The sequence below is a fragment of the Sciurus vulgaris genome (genome assembly GCF_902686455.1).
Source record: "Sciurus vulgaris genome assembly, chromosome: 15".
In the NCBI taxonomy this organism is placed as follows: Eukaryota; Metazoa; Chordata; class Mammalia; order Rodentia; family Sciuridae; genus Sciurus; species Sciurus vulgaris.
The window spans coordinates 63564081-63581158 of record NC_136476.1 but is presented as its reverse complement, the minus strand read 5'-3'; positions in this window follow the sequence as shown (position 1 = coordinate 63581158).

The window sequence follows — 17078 nt, the reverse complement described above, 5'->3', positions numbered from 1 at the left end:
AATGGTATGCCTTTACTCCATGTACAAACAGAGAAACAACATGTATCCCATTTGTTTACAATAAAAAAAAGGAAAAAAAAAGATTCATATACATAGCATGCACCAGTATTTAATTCTTTTTTATGACCAAATAATGTTTTATTGTATAGATATACTACATTTTGATTATTCATCAATTGATAAATACTTCAGTTGTTTCTACCTTGTGGCTGTGATGGATGATGTTGCTGTGAGCATCATGGATGTACAAGTTTTCTTGTGGTTTGATTTGTGTGTGTGTGTGTGTGTGTGTGTGTGTGTGTGTGTTTTAGTAAATTTTTTGGCTGCTGTGACTAAATAACCTGACCGACCAAGCACAACTAACTGTAGAGGAGGAAAGGTTTATTTGAGGGCTCACAAACAGAGGTCTTAATCCATAAAAGGTTGGCTCCATTCCTCAGGGCTCAAGGTGAGGTCGAACATCATGGCGGGAGAGGGTGGTGGAGGGAAGCAGCTGATATCACCGTGATCAGGAAACAGGGCATCTCTACTCAACAGATACAAATATATACCTAAGGCCACACCCTAATTCCCACCTCCTCCAGCCACACTCTACCACATCAGTTACCACACAATTAATCCCTATCAGGGGATTAATTCACTGATTGGATTAAGACTCCAACAACCCAATCAGCTCTCCTCTGAACCTTCTTGCATTGTCTCACGCATGAGCTTTTGGGGGACAGCTCACATCCAAACCATAACAGTGTGTGTGTATGTGTGTAGACATATGTTTTCTTTCTTCTTGGGCATATATGCAGAAGTAGACTTGATGGTCATATGGGAACTCTACGTTTCCATGTTTAGATTTTTGAAGAGTTGAAAGACTGTTTTCCAAAGTGGCCACCCGCTTTTACATTCCTTCCTGCAGTGTATGAGAATTCCAGTGTCTTTACTCCTTTGCCAATACTTTGTACTATTTTTTTATATAGCTGTTCTAGTAGGTAGGAAGTGGTACTTCACTGTGGCTTTGATTTCCCAGATGACTAATGACACTGAGCATCTTTTCATGTGCTTATTGGCCATTTATATATCTTCTTTGGAGAAATATCCAATTAGCTCCAATATTGATTTTTAATTATGTTATTTGTCTTTTATTCACTGTGCCGTAGAGTTTGTTAAATATTTGAGATACAAATACCTTACTAGATAAATGGTTTGCAAATATTTTCTTCAATTCCGTGGATTATCTTTTCACTTTGTTGATGGTATTCTTTGAAAACTTCTGAAGCACAAAAGCCGGACTACAGGCAGGTGCCATGTGCCCTGCTCCTGATGCTTGTGCTTTTGGTGCTTAAAGAAACCACTGCCAAATTCAAGACCATGAAGATTTATACCCATCTTTTCTTTAAGAATGGTGTATATTAACTCTTGCAAAAGGGGTTCCTGGTCCATTTTGAGTTGATTTTGCGTATCTGCGTGCAGTAGGGATTCAAGGTCAATCTTTTGCATTTAGACAGCCAAACATCACATCTAGCCTTTTTGAGTCACTGTGTTCTTTAACAGCCAAGGGAAATAACTCAAAGCCTCAAGCGCCAAAGCTGCAGGAAGTGCTGTGCGGTTACCAGTGTTCCCGCGGTGGGGAAGGGTGTTCATACCGCGTCATCTCTCATTCTGAACTCTGCCTCCTGCATTTCCTTTATCACAGATGCTGTTTGGCTCAGAATGTGGCGCCCATGAACCGCACATGTTACAAAAAGAGTCCAAGAAATGCCTTCTGGTTCACTTTTCTCCTGAGAAAAGGGATCCCAGGCAGGTCTTTCCCATACATGAACTAACTGCTTGAGCCTCAGCAGATGGCACCAGGGAACAGGTGCAAAGGTATAAAGGAGGCAGGAAACTTTAAGGTGCTTGATACACACACTACGCACGAGGCACAGTCCAAGTAAGTGGGACAAACTTATCTAACCCAACCCTCTCCTTTGTCAGTGCTCCCACTAATTCCGTGAGACTAATGGGGATTCTAGATCATTGTAATTGATGACCACCAAGTGTGATTTTGGCTGAGCTTTCTTGTAAAATGGGCATAATATTTTATACATTTTTATCACACGCTTTTTCAGCATTTATTAAAGCAATAATGTTGACCTCTCCCTTTCTTAGAGAAATTCTAATTCACTGCTGCAAGTGGCCACATTGTTGACTGATAATTTAATAATAGTCTGCATAGCTATCATTAGATTATTGTTATGACTATACTTCTATACTTTTCTTCACTTTTATCTTAAAATTTTTGTTTATGTTTTATAAGAACTGGTTCCCATAATTATTTATAGATTCCATGGGTTTCTATTTTTAACATATTTTTTATAATTTCCTTGTAATTACCGTATTTTTACTTTTTCTAAGTTTGGTTTTCATTTTTTTTTCTAGTTCCAAAGTGCATATGATACACACACACACACACGAGTCTATCATATTTTTCTGCCTTGATCTTTATAAACAGGTATTTTAAAAGGTAAATTAAAATAGACAAATATGTGATTAAACACAAATATTCCATGGGTACTTGAAAAGCTATCTTTTCTATTTGTATAGTATTACTATAATTATACTCATTAAAACATTTAGGCAATTCTACCTGTTATTATATTACTATTTAATATTAATATTGTATTGAAACTTGTTCTTCTATTTTACACTTCCAATGGTTTTGATGTTATTCCTCAGCACAAAAAATGTCATTACTATTAAATACCCCATTGATATCCCTCAGTATTTAGTCCTTGGTTTAGCAGCATTAGCCTCCCCTGAGAACTTACTAGAAAGGCAAATTCCCAGGCCCCACTGCAGGTGTGAAGAATTGGGAACTCTGCTGGCAAGGCCCAGAAATCTGTCTACTCAGAGAGCTCCATGTGATTCCCACGTGCCTTGCAACAAGAGAACTATGATCTATCTCAGAACTTCTAATATATAAAATTATCCTAAATAGTTCATTTAATTATTAAGCACTCTGTTTTCTTTTTTCTGTCTTTCTAATATACCTTGCCTTTTAGTTGATTGTTGACTGTTTCTGTAATTTTTGTTCAGGTATACCTCAGCATATTGTAAACCACTAAATTTCATTTTATGATGAATTTGACAATGTTTAACTTATTTTAAGTGGAAACATTTACCCTCTTCACATGTATTCTCATATTTGCTACGTCTGGTCATCCTAATGCCATTTTATGTTTTCTGGGTTTTGTTATTCTATTTCCTTTCTATTCTAATGTTCCTTTAGGCTACTGTATGTCTTAGCCTTCTGAAAATATTTAGAATTCTAGGAGTAACTTGCATCTAAAACTTTTAAGAATCTGTATTTATCAAATATAAAGATTCTCACTGAATTTAATCTACTGAAAATGTGGAAATCAGCACATGCATTTTCTCTTACTCTTTGGTCTTTTTCTTCTGTCCTTCATTTTGAATTTAGATACTATTAATTTCTCTTTTAAATACATAATATGAGCAATTTCTTTACATATAGTCTTTTGCCTTCTATGTTACTACAACTACCACTATTGAATTATATCTCTGTGCTTAATATATCCAGAGCTCACTGCAGTACAGTTTACATCTCAGTGATGTGACCATTTATTTCTTGATGACTTCGTTAAGCCATATCAGGTAAATGGTATATTTCTCCAGACACCAAACATGCGTACTGTGTCTTTTTAGTGCCTGCACATAGGAACAGCAACTTTCTCCAGAAAGTTCTATGTACATCATTTAGCATTGCCAATCTGTTCATCTTTGTACAGAATGCTTTTTTTCATTCTCTGAAATTTAAATTCTTTTTATTTTTAAGACTGCTTTAAAATCCAGAGAGGCTCTTCATACCTCTTCCTTTGTTACCAGACTCAATTCATTCTGAATACTTTTTCTAGAACACCTATTGATCCCAAAGTGAGTTTCTGCTCACTATGGCTTATTCTTCCCTCTTCTTTGACACTGCTTTAGTATCTTTGCCCTTTACCTCCACATTCTGAGAACTTCTAAAGTTTGTCTTCTAACTTGCTTGACTACTTTTCTATGGTATCATGTCTCCACTTTTTTGATCCCTGTGTGGATTTATTTTAGATACCATGTTTTTTCACTTCTTTACATCCTAGTATTTTATTATTCCCTTCTCTCCCTATAACAGCCTGGTAAGTTTAATGGAAGAAAGTAACCTCATGTATCTTATGGGGAATTGATATATTTGTTTAATGTGCTCAGTTTCTTGGAAGAAATCTATTTCAGAAGAAAATAAATTTGCTTAGTCACAATATATTACCATACTTCTCTTGGGCTACAGAATGTTTCCATAAACCTCATATTGATTTTTCCGTATTTTCATCTTTATGAAGGAGCTATATACTGTTCAGTAGTGAAGCACTGCCAAGAAAGAATTGCTCTGGAACTAGTCAGAAAATTGGGTGAGGAGGTAGTGGAAGAAAGTGCTCTCCAACTCCTTCAGATGCCCATCTTCAGATCCAAAAGAGAAAAAAGTTGAAACGGGTCATAAACGAAGAATTAAATGACCTAGAGAGTTGCAGGGCACCTGTGGGGGTCTCTGAACATCTAAAATAATCAAAGACAGGAAGAAATTCCTGCTGTGCCTTCCCTGAATACTGTCCTGGTCTCACAATATTTTAGAGACAGAAGGAAAGTGAGGCCCAGGGAGGCCAAGCCATCTCTCCTCCTGTTGCATAAACTGCCCTCGAATCCGGAGTCCCAGCCTCCACACTTAAGCGCTCACTGTGGCCACACCAGCAGCGCTTGGCACCCTCCAGGGAGCTTCGTTCACATGGCTGCAGACAGATGGCGCTCTAGAGCTGTGCACTTAATTTAAGAGTGTAAATCTCCGTGGAATTTTCCTTGTTCACTGATTGCCTCTTTATTATAATACACTCTTTTCATCTTATGAGTACAAAATCATCTCGAATAATTCACGTCTTTAACAGTCCTTTTCAAGTTCCCTCCTTTTCCCTGAATTGTCCCCGGGTTCTCTAAGGTTACTTGGTTGGCTCACTCATTTCTTGCAGCCCAAGCTCTTCATGAGTCTGGTGATCACTGGTTACCACGCACATCTTGAAGAGAAGTCTATGTGGATTAGTGGAGAACAATGGGTTTATGTCTCTTCGGCCGCCAGCATCTCCCGTGCAAGGGAATATCATTTCTTAAAGGTGTGAGAATGGCAAGCAGGTAGCAGAACCATCCCAGTGCCCACTGACTCCCTTGCCTGTGGAAAGAAGACTGGATTCTACATCCCCACCATCCGTGTTGTGAGGCCCCACCTCTTGTGTACAGAACGTTCCTAGGAGACCCTTGCCCAGGGGGAACCCAGAGTGAAAATCAGGAGGGGAGTTTGGAAAGGGAACAAAACAGTCATCCTCCAAGACGGTTTGCTCAGCACCTCCAGGCTGGCCTCCCAGCTTCTGCTATTCTGCAGACTGTGGACTTGGGGAGGTGGGAGGCGCCCCCTCTCTCCTCCCCGCTGCTTTCTCAAGGCAGGACTGAGCCCTGGCACTCTGCAGTCTGGTATACCGGCACTACTTTTTTTTTTTTTTTTTTTTTTTTTTTTTTTTTTTTTTTTAGTTGGACCTTTATTTTATGTATTTATATGTGGTACTAAGAATCGAACCCAGTGCCTCGCACATGCTAGGCAAGCTCTGCCACTGAGCCACAACCCCAGCCCCATGCCGGCACTTCTTTCCATCCTTGTATTTTATTAACTCTTCCCTCCCTATAACAGTTTAATAGAAAAAAATATCCTCATGTATCTTGTATCTCAAATACAATATGCCACGACTAGAAACTCTTCAAAACTTTTGATCTAATGCTAAACCCATCCTCACTTTTTAGTGAATTCATTTATTTTTTCAGACCTTTTTTTTAACATTGAATTAACTTATTCATATTGATACTTTCAAGGGTGGAAGAATTTGAATGCTTGGGCTCAGTCTGCCATGTTGAACTAAAACCAAAGAAGAAAATTTCCAACAGTTAAAGTAAAAGGTACAGAGCAGTTTGGAATGTTAAGAATTTAACATTAAATTTCTTTTAATGTTAAAGCATTTCTTTTTTTAATTCTAAATTTTAAATATATGTTTATGTATACCATATTCTGTAGTCTATACAAATTCTATATTTTATGCTATAAATTCTATAAATGGTATAATATATATTTATATGCATTTTATATATTTATAACTTATATTTTATATGAGTACTTAAAATTCTATATTTTAACAAATTAGTTTATTTTTTTACAATGATAAAGGCATATTTGTTAAAGAGTGTTAGGAAAATACAATTAGAAGAGTGGTTCAAACTGTCCCGTGAAGCCCTAAAGTTCAGCGGAGGTGGCTCAAGGATAAAGGTAGAAGATGCAGGAATGATCTCCCAGAGACCTTGCCAAACACTTCAGAAAAAATAAAGCCACTTTTATCTATTTTCTGTATTTGGGGTTCTGTGTAAGATTTCAGTTGAAAAGTGAGCACCATAAGCTGAAAACTTTTACAATACATTGTGTTAGGAGCTTTATGTTTGGTTGATTCAGGGATGCTGTGATTTATAAATACACTTTGTTGCTTATTTAATAACCACTAAGACCTTAGCTGCATTTAACAATCAGCATTCATTTTATTTTATTAATTTTCGGTAGTGGAACATTTGTCTCCTTGATTGGATCACAGGTTTCTCCTGCCACCTGGTGGCAACATATGTCTATTGCAGGGGCAATTTCTAAATGCACCTGGTATCTGCTGAAGTTGCAAATACAACTCACAAAGCAATGATGATTTGTAGGGGACATTTTTTTTTTTTAAACACTCATGATAAGTTACAGGGCCCATCTACATCCCCTATCTGGTTTGATCTTCCCATCAACCCCTCAGGGGTATTCATATTAAGCAGAGGAGATAGCAGGTCAAAAGCTAAATAACATACCTTAGGGTAAGAGTAAGATAATTACAGGACTGGAACTCAATCCCAACCTTGTAACAATTATAAGAGACTTGCAGCTTTATAACAGTCTGAATGGATCTTAAATCTGGAGAGATATTTGGGCCCAAGTTACAAAATTGGTAGCCATCAGATTAGACATGCTATTTGAAGTCAGAAGTGAATCAAAACTTGGACCCATGGGAAATAACACAAAATTCCACATAAGAAACCAAGGTGTCATGACCTGGTGGAGGCACGTAGGAGATAGATAAGCGTTTGGTTAAGCAAGAAGTTCACATTACTGGCACCCTGAAATCACAATCTGAAGAATGAAAATCTTTGTCTTTGGCATTAAAATACAGAGTTATAAGGAGAAGGGCTGTAGACGGCCCAGATCAAACCTAACACTCAGAGCTCTGCTTGTTATGAGAAACACAGATGTGGCCAAGAAAAAATAATAAAGCATTAATGTTCACGGCCTCTTTCCTCCTTCTGCTCACTCCCAGAAGTATTCTTTCTTGCTCAATTTTCCCATCAGTCCTTTCTAGGCATTTTTGTGAATCATGGGCTAATCATAAGAGAGACAATACAAGAAAAGGAAGATGATGCCAGGATTTAAAAAAAAAAAAGTGTGAGAACTATGGACAAGAAGAAAAGAATTTATGCAGAAAGGGGGAAGAGAGCCAAAGATAAAGACAGACCTTATGGGCTGGGATTAGAAGAAATATTTTGCAGCTTGGAGTAGGAAAGAAATGAGACTCTGGTGGTGGTGTTTCATACCGGAGATGGATAGATGGAGACAGGAAAAAAAACTGGACACAGCCACAAATGGGTCACCAGGTAGAGATGAGCAGGTCACCAGAGCAGGAGATTGGAGTAGGGAGCGAGTCACGGATCCAGGCCGATGACAAGAAGTGCTAAACAAGGGCCATAGGCCAAAAAGTCCTGGGGAAAAGTCCAAGACCCGCTTGATTCCCAGGCAAAATCTGTGCCTTCCATGGTTTTCCTACTGAGACAGAAATCAGACCCTCAGGATAGATGGGTTCTGGCCAATAGAGGCCAGAGAAAAAGGCCCCATTCCCCTGAGTAAAGGAGAGAAAGGAGAAGCTGGGGAAAAAATCAGTTCTGGACACTTGCCCCTGCTCCGTCCTCTGCCACATGGCATGACCCGTCAAACATTCACTCTTTATGCTTCTCAATCAGTTCCTGAGAGAAAGGTGCCTCTGTTTCGAGGCTACTTAGAACTCCTGAACTGGATGAGCTTATGATCATTAACTATTTGTCTTCCGTTTCAGACTGCAGTCTCTGCAAGGGCTCAATAAAGACTGAACCACTTATCAGATGACCTTAAACAACAGATGAATGAATAATGTTAGCAAATTCAGCCCCTCCTCACTGTCTTCACTGCCACCCTCTTCGTCCACCACCTGGATTTCTGTAATAATTCTTGACAGGTCTCCTCATATCTGTCTCCCCTTCCACCGTTCCTCCTTTTAAGTTTTTTGTTGAATTTCCCTCTCCTCTGCTCAGAGCTCTCTCCAGAGGAAAAGCAGAGGCTTTGGAGTGGTCTACAAAGTCCCGCAGGATCAGGTCTCTGTACCTCTCTGATCTCATCTCCTTACACTCTGCACTCCACTCCAGCCACGCTGGCCACACTGGCTGGTCCACAGCATGCCCAGCCCCAGCTCTTCCAGGGCTTTACTCCAGATCTCTACCTGTCTTAGCTCCTCATAGCCTCAAATCTTTGTTCATATGTTACTTTCTCTCAAAAGTGTTCTCTGGCTGCCGTGTTTGAAATTTGTAGCATGTTCCTCCCCTGAAATTCCCTATTGCCCTCTTTTGACTTTACTTTTTAAATAGTACATATCACTTTTTGCTCTGTGACATGCTTTACTCTTTTACTTACTGCTTCTTCCAGCAAGACCCTGGGGAAGAGGCTTGGGTCTGCTTTGTTCACCACCATATCCCCAGTGTTGGGCACTCAGTATTCGCTGAATGAAATCCCTGGTTCCCAAGTGCTTCAGTTCAAGCCTGGGTCTCAGTCAGATGAACTAGTTCAGCAGCCAACAATAATCTGAACCTTTTGTCTTTTAAAAACCCTAAAAGAAATAATAATCATAACCTAAGTAACGGTCTTAAAATTTCCTTTCCAACCCCTTGTTATTCTTCAGTTCCAGCCTCTGCTTCCTCTAAAACCCTTGCTCCCATCTCTCCCACCTGGGAACCTTCCAGAATCCAGTAGCAGTTCTTTACTTTTCCTTCCCTGGGGCCATTGCCCTATCCCTCACCAAAAATTACTGCCAGGACTTGGGTTCCACCACTGCTGAGCCACACTAGCATGGCCAGAATTCCCCTTCCCTCCCCATGGAGGGAAGAGGCAGTTCTCTCAGAAGTGAGTTTCTCTCACCCCAAGAGCTTTTCCCAAAGTAATTGTAATAAAGAATATTTTGAAACCAGGGGCCCTGGTTTCGTCCCAAGGAGTCACTCCATGTGCTGTTAGTTAAGGAACTTGAGCCGTTGTCAACTTACCTGTGACATGTTAGGTGGAGGTTAGAGACTGCCCTTCCATCTAAACTCCAGCTTAAGAACCTTGACTTTGAAAGAATAGAAGTTCAGTGGATTGGACAAAGGGGAATGAAGGGAAGAGAAGGGGGGATAGGAAAAGGAGAGATAGTGGAATGAATCTGACCTAACTTTCCTATGTACATATATGAACACACCACAGGGAATCTCAACATCACAAGACTGGGGTCCTAATTAGAATAAGGTATATCCCATACTTGTATAAATATGTCAAAATAGGTTCTACTGTCATGTGTAACTAAAAGGGACAAATTAAAGGAAAAAAATTAACCTTGACTTTTCTGAGGAGTTTGAGGATAAGCAGTTTAGAGCATTATGGGTCACTCCAGGACACACACACACACCATGTCCCCCATACCTGGGACTCAGCTCTCTGGGGCAGAGGTCTCCCTAGGTAGAGAAGCACAATCCAGGCAATAGCCAGCCTGCACAGCTTTCAGCTCCAGGGACCTAGTCATCACAGCTGGTGGCTAAGACTCTGAAGTTAAAAAGCTAGGCAAACATCTAGAGAAAACTCCAAGGGTGACAGGACCCCAGAACTCCTGCCCCTGAATTAGGGAGTCACTGGAGGGGAAAGCAAAGAGTTAAAACCATGCACCCAGGAACTCCTTTGGGAGCAGGTCTTGTGCAGCTAAAGAGATATGGGAGCAAGATGAGGTCAACCAATGGACCATGAGGGGGTCACCTGGCCCCAATCAGTCCTGACTGTAAGTATACAAGTCAGGTACAGTAGAGTTGCTGTGCAGTTGCTACTTTGGTCAAAAGGCACAAGCTCTGGGGCAGAACTAACCTGCAGGAGTATACAGCAGCCAAAAAACTCATTTGTTCATTCAACAGCTACTTATTGACTGCCTACTATTTCCAGGCACCGTCTCCTTGGATCTGACATTGTAGTCAAATAGACACATCCCTATTTGGGACAAGTCCCTATCAGGGAATGTCCTCGGTGACTGTTCTCATCAGTATCCTCTGAACCTTCTCTTTCCATACTCGTGGAAAACTTTAAAAACAAACTTCAGGGAGTATAGTCTGCTTGCACTAGATATGTATTTTAACCCCAGAGAAAGTTTAACAACCAAACCAAAATCATAGTGTCTTGAAAAATAAAAGACTGTCCATGGCCAGCCTTATTATTGTTATTTCCTAGAACTCTTGGCAGCCTACTCAGGATTCCAGGATTCCACAGAGCACAATTTAAAATCCTTTGTCCTCAGTCAGTCTGACCTTCCAAAAAAGAGGTGGGCACACTCTCCATCCCCTGGGCAGCAGTAGCGGTGAGATATATCATAGTGGAGTGAGCCAGGCTTCATTATAGGAGCTCTGAGCCCGAATTGGGCTTCCCAGAGGGTCCATGTGGACTTGTAAATAGATGCAGTAAAAGAGTAAATAATGAATTTTTGCAATTGGAGGAAAAGACTCCAAAGCAGTTCTGGTGACGGGGAGACAGGCATTTTAGAAAGAGCCTGTGCATGCACCTCACCCGGCAGATGTAATGGCTTCATATACATTCATGAGCTTCGGTCTCCCCACTCTTCCTCTTTTTCATCACGATCATAAAAGACAAAGGAAAAGTGAGAGGGGAGAGGAAGATAGATAAACTTTAAGGGTCCGAATTGCAAACACAACCTGCAGTTTGTAAATTGCTTGGAGACCTTTGGAAGGAGAATCAAGAAAATGAAAAGTAGAACATACAGGAATATTGCTGTTTAGGGGAAAGTCTCTGCTCTGGGCATAAAATCTTGTCTGGAGAATGGTTGAGAGGCACAATACTGACGAAATGTGAGATTGCTTTGTATAAAGGACGTGCCTGGTTCTCCACTCTGCATTCTTCCGCCTGTCTCCTGTGGCCGTCTCCAAGGTCATTTATTTGCAGAAGCTCCAAGGCTCTAAAGCTTCAGTTATATTAAAAATCAGGAGACTCAGGAGTCCCTGCTATGTTTGCTGGCCTCTGCTGCCCGCAACCCTTCCCAGGTAGATCCTCAGGGACCCCAATCTGCAGCGCAGACCCTGGAGTCACACTTCCTGAGTTGAAGTCCCAGGTAGCCACTTTTTATGTAACCTGCATTTTCTTCCAGAAAGGATTTACGGTCAGCTGCAAAAAGGTTTTTCAATTTTCTGCATTTGTGCATGGGTTGCTTTGTAACTTGGATAGGGAGATTTATTGTTTTTGAAAATAAACATAAAGGCACACACACACACATGAAAGGTGAGGAAACTGGCTGCCAGTAATGTAATGTCAAGTTATCGTCACCTGCTGGGGTCATTGTCCTGGAAAGGGCTGCTCAGACCAAAAAGAATGAGAGAAACATCACCGGCTGGCTGGCTTTCCCGCACCAGGCTGTGTGTTTTGACTAAAGGGAATGCAGGGCCACACAGCTGCTCAGCCAGGTCACAGGGCCCGGCTGCCTCTTTCCGGTGAGTGACCTCAGGCCCCAGCAAGCTGTTAGGGGGCTCCACGTTGCCAGAGGAGCCACTCTTCAGAAGGGAGGCAAGATGAAGGTCATACCCATTGTGTTTAGCCCTGGCCTCACGGTGGCTCTGCGGATCCTTGGCTCAGAGCCAGTGTGGATAATTACATTTCACCTGCCCAAGCTCTCCCGTGGTTTCCCTCAGAGACCTATTCCTCTTCCGTGGCTGCTGTGAGCCAGAACATAAATGCTCTCTCAAGGCAGTACGCGGTGCCCGGGCGGCTGAGGGTTCATTCCTGACAAGGAAAATTCTCTCACACACTCTCATTTCTTCAGCAAACATTTATTAAGCACCTACTTAATAAGCGCTAAGCACTGTGTTGGAGATGCCAAGATGAATGACAGCTCATTTTTGGCCCTGAGACGCTCACAGTCTAGTAGGAAAGCCATCAGTATGAACAGTAAAGGCCTTTCAAAATTGAGTACAGCTGGAAAACTCTGAGATTCTAAGTTTCCTTAGAAGAGCAAGGAAGGCTTCCAGGATTAGTGATAATAAAGCTGACCTGTTAAACAGAACTCACAGGAGGATAAGGAGGGACACAGAAGGCAGAGCAAGGGACTAAGAGAGCATGGCATTGGTAGAGTAAAAGATGGAGTGGAAGAAACACATGGTGTGGTAGAAAGGGGGCCTGGAAACCCCATCTGAGGTTGCAGCACATCCAGACATCATGATAAGGACGGTGTCTGTAGCATGGGAAGGTTTTTGAGCAGTGGAACTACTGATCTTCTACTGTCCATCCACCTAGCCACTGTCACCGTGTGTGGTGTGGAGAGAAGAGCAGGGAAATTAACTAAAGAAACAAAAATCAGAAGACCCAACAAAAAAATCATCCCAAACCCAGTGAGAGGGAACCTGAATGTAGGTGGAGGCTGCAGGGAGGGAGGAGCAGACACCTTCCACAGGAAATGGAATCAGCAGGCTCTTAGTGCCTGGTTGGATAAAAAGCGAGAGGTGAGAATCTAGGAGAGCAGCTGGTGGGACGAGCCCAAAACACCCAGGAGGAGATAGAGTGGAGGGAAGGATGGTTCTGGTGGAGACTCCAGCAGGCAGCTGAAATTCAGGACTAGGATCATAAACCTCCTCAAGCATTCTGCAATGACTACAGGTTGCTATTTATCAATGCTGTATCTCCATGTCTGATGGCTCTAGGCCAGTGGCCCTCTAATCTGACCTTAGACATCTACCAGATGATTTGTTAAAATACAGAACGATGAGCTCTACCCCCAGAGTTTCTGATTCAGTGAGTCTGGGGTATTCCTAAAAAGTTCCTTGGGATGCTGAAGAACTAACCTCTGCTCTAGACTTTTGTTTGGGTCATTTTCCCCAGGCAAGCTAAGTTTTCTCACTGAAAGGACTAATACAGGCAGAGATGATGAAAGATGTTTCCTTTTTTACCAGCAGAATTCTAAGGATTCAATTCTAACCACTAAGAACAAGCATTTGAATTTGCTTTAATGTCAGACTTTTAAAGAAATCCTTATTCTATAATAATAGGTTAAATCTTTGACGGTCTACTATAGGCCAGGTACTCTGCTAAGCACTTTTCTTCCATTGTCTCACTTATCTTATTCACAACCCTATGGAAGTGAGGACTGTTATAATCCCCACTTCACAGATGAGGAAACTGAGGCACTAAGTAGATAAAATAAGTCCAAGGTCAAGCTGCCATTCAAGGATAACTTCATCCCAGATTTTGCTCTATAAAATAGGCTAGCTTCCTCCAAGACTGAAATCTTCCTGATTCTATTATATCATTAACCTACAGTGATTTCCTGAATCTGTTTTCAGAAATCTGCCAGCACATTGCTGGCAGCCACAATGGAGTGTAATAATCATCTTTCAGCTTCTTAATAACCCTTGTGCATTGAACAATCAAGAGAACGGAAGGGTCAAGTGGAAGGCAATGCCCTGTAGTGCTATGAATGTGTTTGAGGATTTTCTGTGATAATGCCTGGGGGATACATGGGCATTCTTGGCATATGAGAGTGTAAGAGCCTCTCACAACATCTGTTCCAACAACATCTCTAGACAGTACATGAGGTATCATCCTTAAAAGACAATTTTCAGAAAGCCCTAAACAATTGTTAAGATTTTTTTTTTTTTTTTTTTGGCCATCTTCAAGAGGAAAGCAAACAAAGCAAGCAATTCATGTTCCAGCTCTCTATATAGAATCTATTGGTAGTTATTTAGCCCTTAGTTACATGCTAAAGTGTGATACAGAATGTGTCTAGGAGATCACAGAACATCAGGAATTTTTGACCTGAATCCCAACATGGTTTTAATGTAAATTTCTAAAACTGGGAAGTATGATTAAGGCTGCTTGAAGACCCCCAGGTACAGGACCTACCGCCTACCACCCCTTCTTCTGAGAGATTAAGCTCTTTGAAGGGCATAAGTGAGGCCCTTTTAAGAGGCCTTTTTAAGAAAAGACAATGCAGAAAGACCATTCTCAAACTATTCCAGAACCATGCCTGGTCCAAACAGTCCTAGACCCACCAGCAAAGAGTACCTGGAATTAAGTCTGGATCCCAAGGCATGTAAACCCTCACATGTAAGGCTATATTACTGACCTCTTTTGCTTTTCTAGAGATTTTTTTAACTGATTCTTGTGAGATGTGGAAATTGCCTTCTTTATAAGTAATTAGGAACTCCTGGAACTGGATAGAACCTGTTAACCCAGTTTAAAAATGTTGTAAAGGACCAGAAAACTCTTAGAACTCATAAGTGAATTCAGTAAAGTAGCAGGTTACAAGATCAATGCCCATAAATCCAACGCATTTTCATACATAAGTGATGAATCTTCAGAAAGAGAAATTAGGAAAACTACCCCATTCAAAATAGCCTCGAAAAAAATAAAATACTTGGGAATCAATCTCACAAAAGAGGTGAAAGACCTCTACAATGAGAACTACAGTACACTAAAGAAAGAAATTAAAGAACACCTTAGAAGATGGAAAGATCTTCCATGTTCTTGGATAGGAAGAATTAATATTGTCAAAATGGCTATACTACCAAAAGTGCTATACAAATTCAATGCAATTCCAATTAAAATCCCAATGACATACCTTACAGAAATAGAGCAAGCAATTATGAAATTCATCTGGAAGAATAAGAAACCCAGAATAGCTAAAGCAATCCTTAGCAGGAAGAGTGAAACAGGGGGTATTGCAATACCAGATCTTCAACTCTACTACAAAGCAATAGTAACAAAAACGGCATGGTATTGGTACCAAAATAGAAAGGTAGATCAATGGTGCAGAATAGAGGACACGGACACAAACCCAAATAAATACAATTTTCTCATACCAGACAAAGGTGCCAAAAATATGCAATGGAGAAAAGATAGCCTCTTCAACAAATGGTGCTGGGAGAATTGGAAATCCATATGCAACAGAATGAAACTAAACCCACATCTCTCACCATGCATGAAACTAAACTCAAAATGGATTAAGGACCTCGGAATCAGACCAGAGACCCTGCATCTTATAGAAGAAAAAGTAGGTCCAGATCTTCAACATGTCGGCTTAGGACCAGACTTCCTTAACAGGACTCCCATAGCACAAGAAATAAAAGCAAGAATCAATAACTGGGATAGATTCAAACTAAAAAGCTTTCTCTCAGCAAAGGAAACTATCAGCAATGTGAAGAAAGAGCCTACAGAGTGGGAGAATATCTTTGCCAATCATACTTCAGATAGAGCACTAATCTCCAGAATCTATAAAGAACTCAAAAAACTCTACTCCAAGAATTCAAATAATCCAGTCGACAAATGGGCTAAGGAAATGAATAGACACTTCACAGAAGAAGATCTACAGGCAATCAACAAACATATGGAAAAATGTTCAACATCTCTAGTAATAAGAGAAATGCAAATCAAAACCACCCTAAGATTCCATCTCACCCCAATTAGAATGGCAATTATCAAGAATACGAGCAACAACAGGTGTTGGCGAGGATGTGGGGAGAAAGGTACACTCATACATTGCTGGTGGGGCTGCAAATTAGTGCAGCCACTCTGGAAAGCAGTGTGGAGATTCCTTAGAAAACTTGGAATGGACCCTCCATTTGACCCGGCTATCCCACTCCTTGGCCTATACCCAAAGGACGTAAAATCAGCATACTACAGAGATACAGCCACATCAATGTTCATAGCTGCTCAATTCACTATAGCCAGATTGTGGAACCAACCTAGATGCCCTTCAGTTGACGAATGGATAAAGAAACTGTGGCATATATATACAATGGGATATTACTCAGCCATAAAGAATGATAAAATTATGGCATTTGCAGGCAAATGGATGAAATTGGAGAATATCATGCTAAGTGAGATAAGCCAATCTCAAAAAGCCAAAGGACGAATGATATCGCTAATAAGTGGAGGATGACACATAATTGGGGGGAGGGAAGGGTTAGTGTTAGGGTTAGAGTTAGGGTTAGGGAGGGGGGCAAGTATGGAGGAAGGAAGCACTGTATAGAGGGAAAAGAGGGGTGGGAGGGGTGGGGGGAAGGGAGAAAATAACAGAATGAATCAAACAACATTGTTCTATGTAAATTTATGATTACACAAATGGTATGCCTTTATGCCATGTACAAACAGAGAAACAACATGTATCCCATTTGTTTACAATAAAAAAAAATGTTAAAAAAAAATAACTGCATGGTACTAAGTTAGATGTGAGAAAAGAAACTGTCTACGTGCATTGTTTTCCTGTACCCCCTATTTAAGGTCATGCCTTCTTTTCATGAATATAAAAATTCTTATCCCCCCCAAAAAAAATGTTGTAAAGGGTGTCCTGGTTTCCTATCTGCTATGCTCTTCCTACACTTAGGAGAGGTTGAGAATCTGAGGTCACTGAACCAGCCAAGGACAGAGATGAGACAAAAGAGGGAAACATGGTAAGACCAGTGAATTCCATAAGCATGGGCCTGTGGCTGTACTTTAGTTTCTGTGAACAGAAAATCAGAACCAATGCTATGTGAAATATATCATGGCACAAGGCACCCTGGATGATCGTTTCGGAAGAAGCATTGCATGCAAGGATGTCAAATGTATGCAGAGTGTCTCTATTCTGATA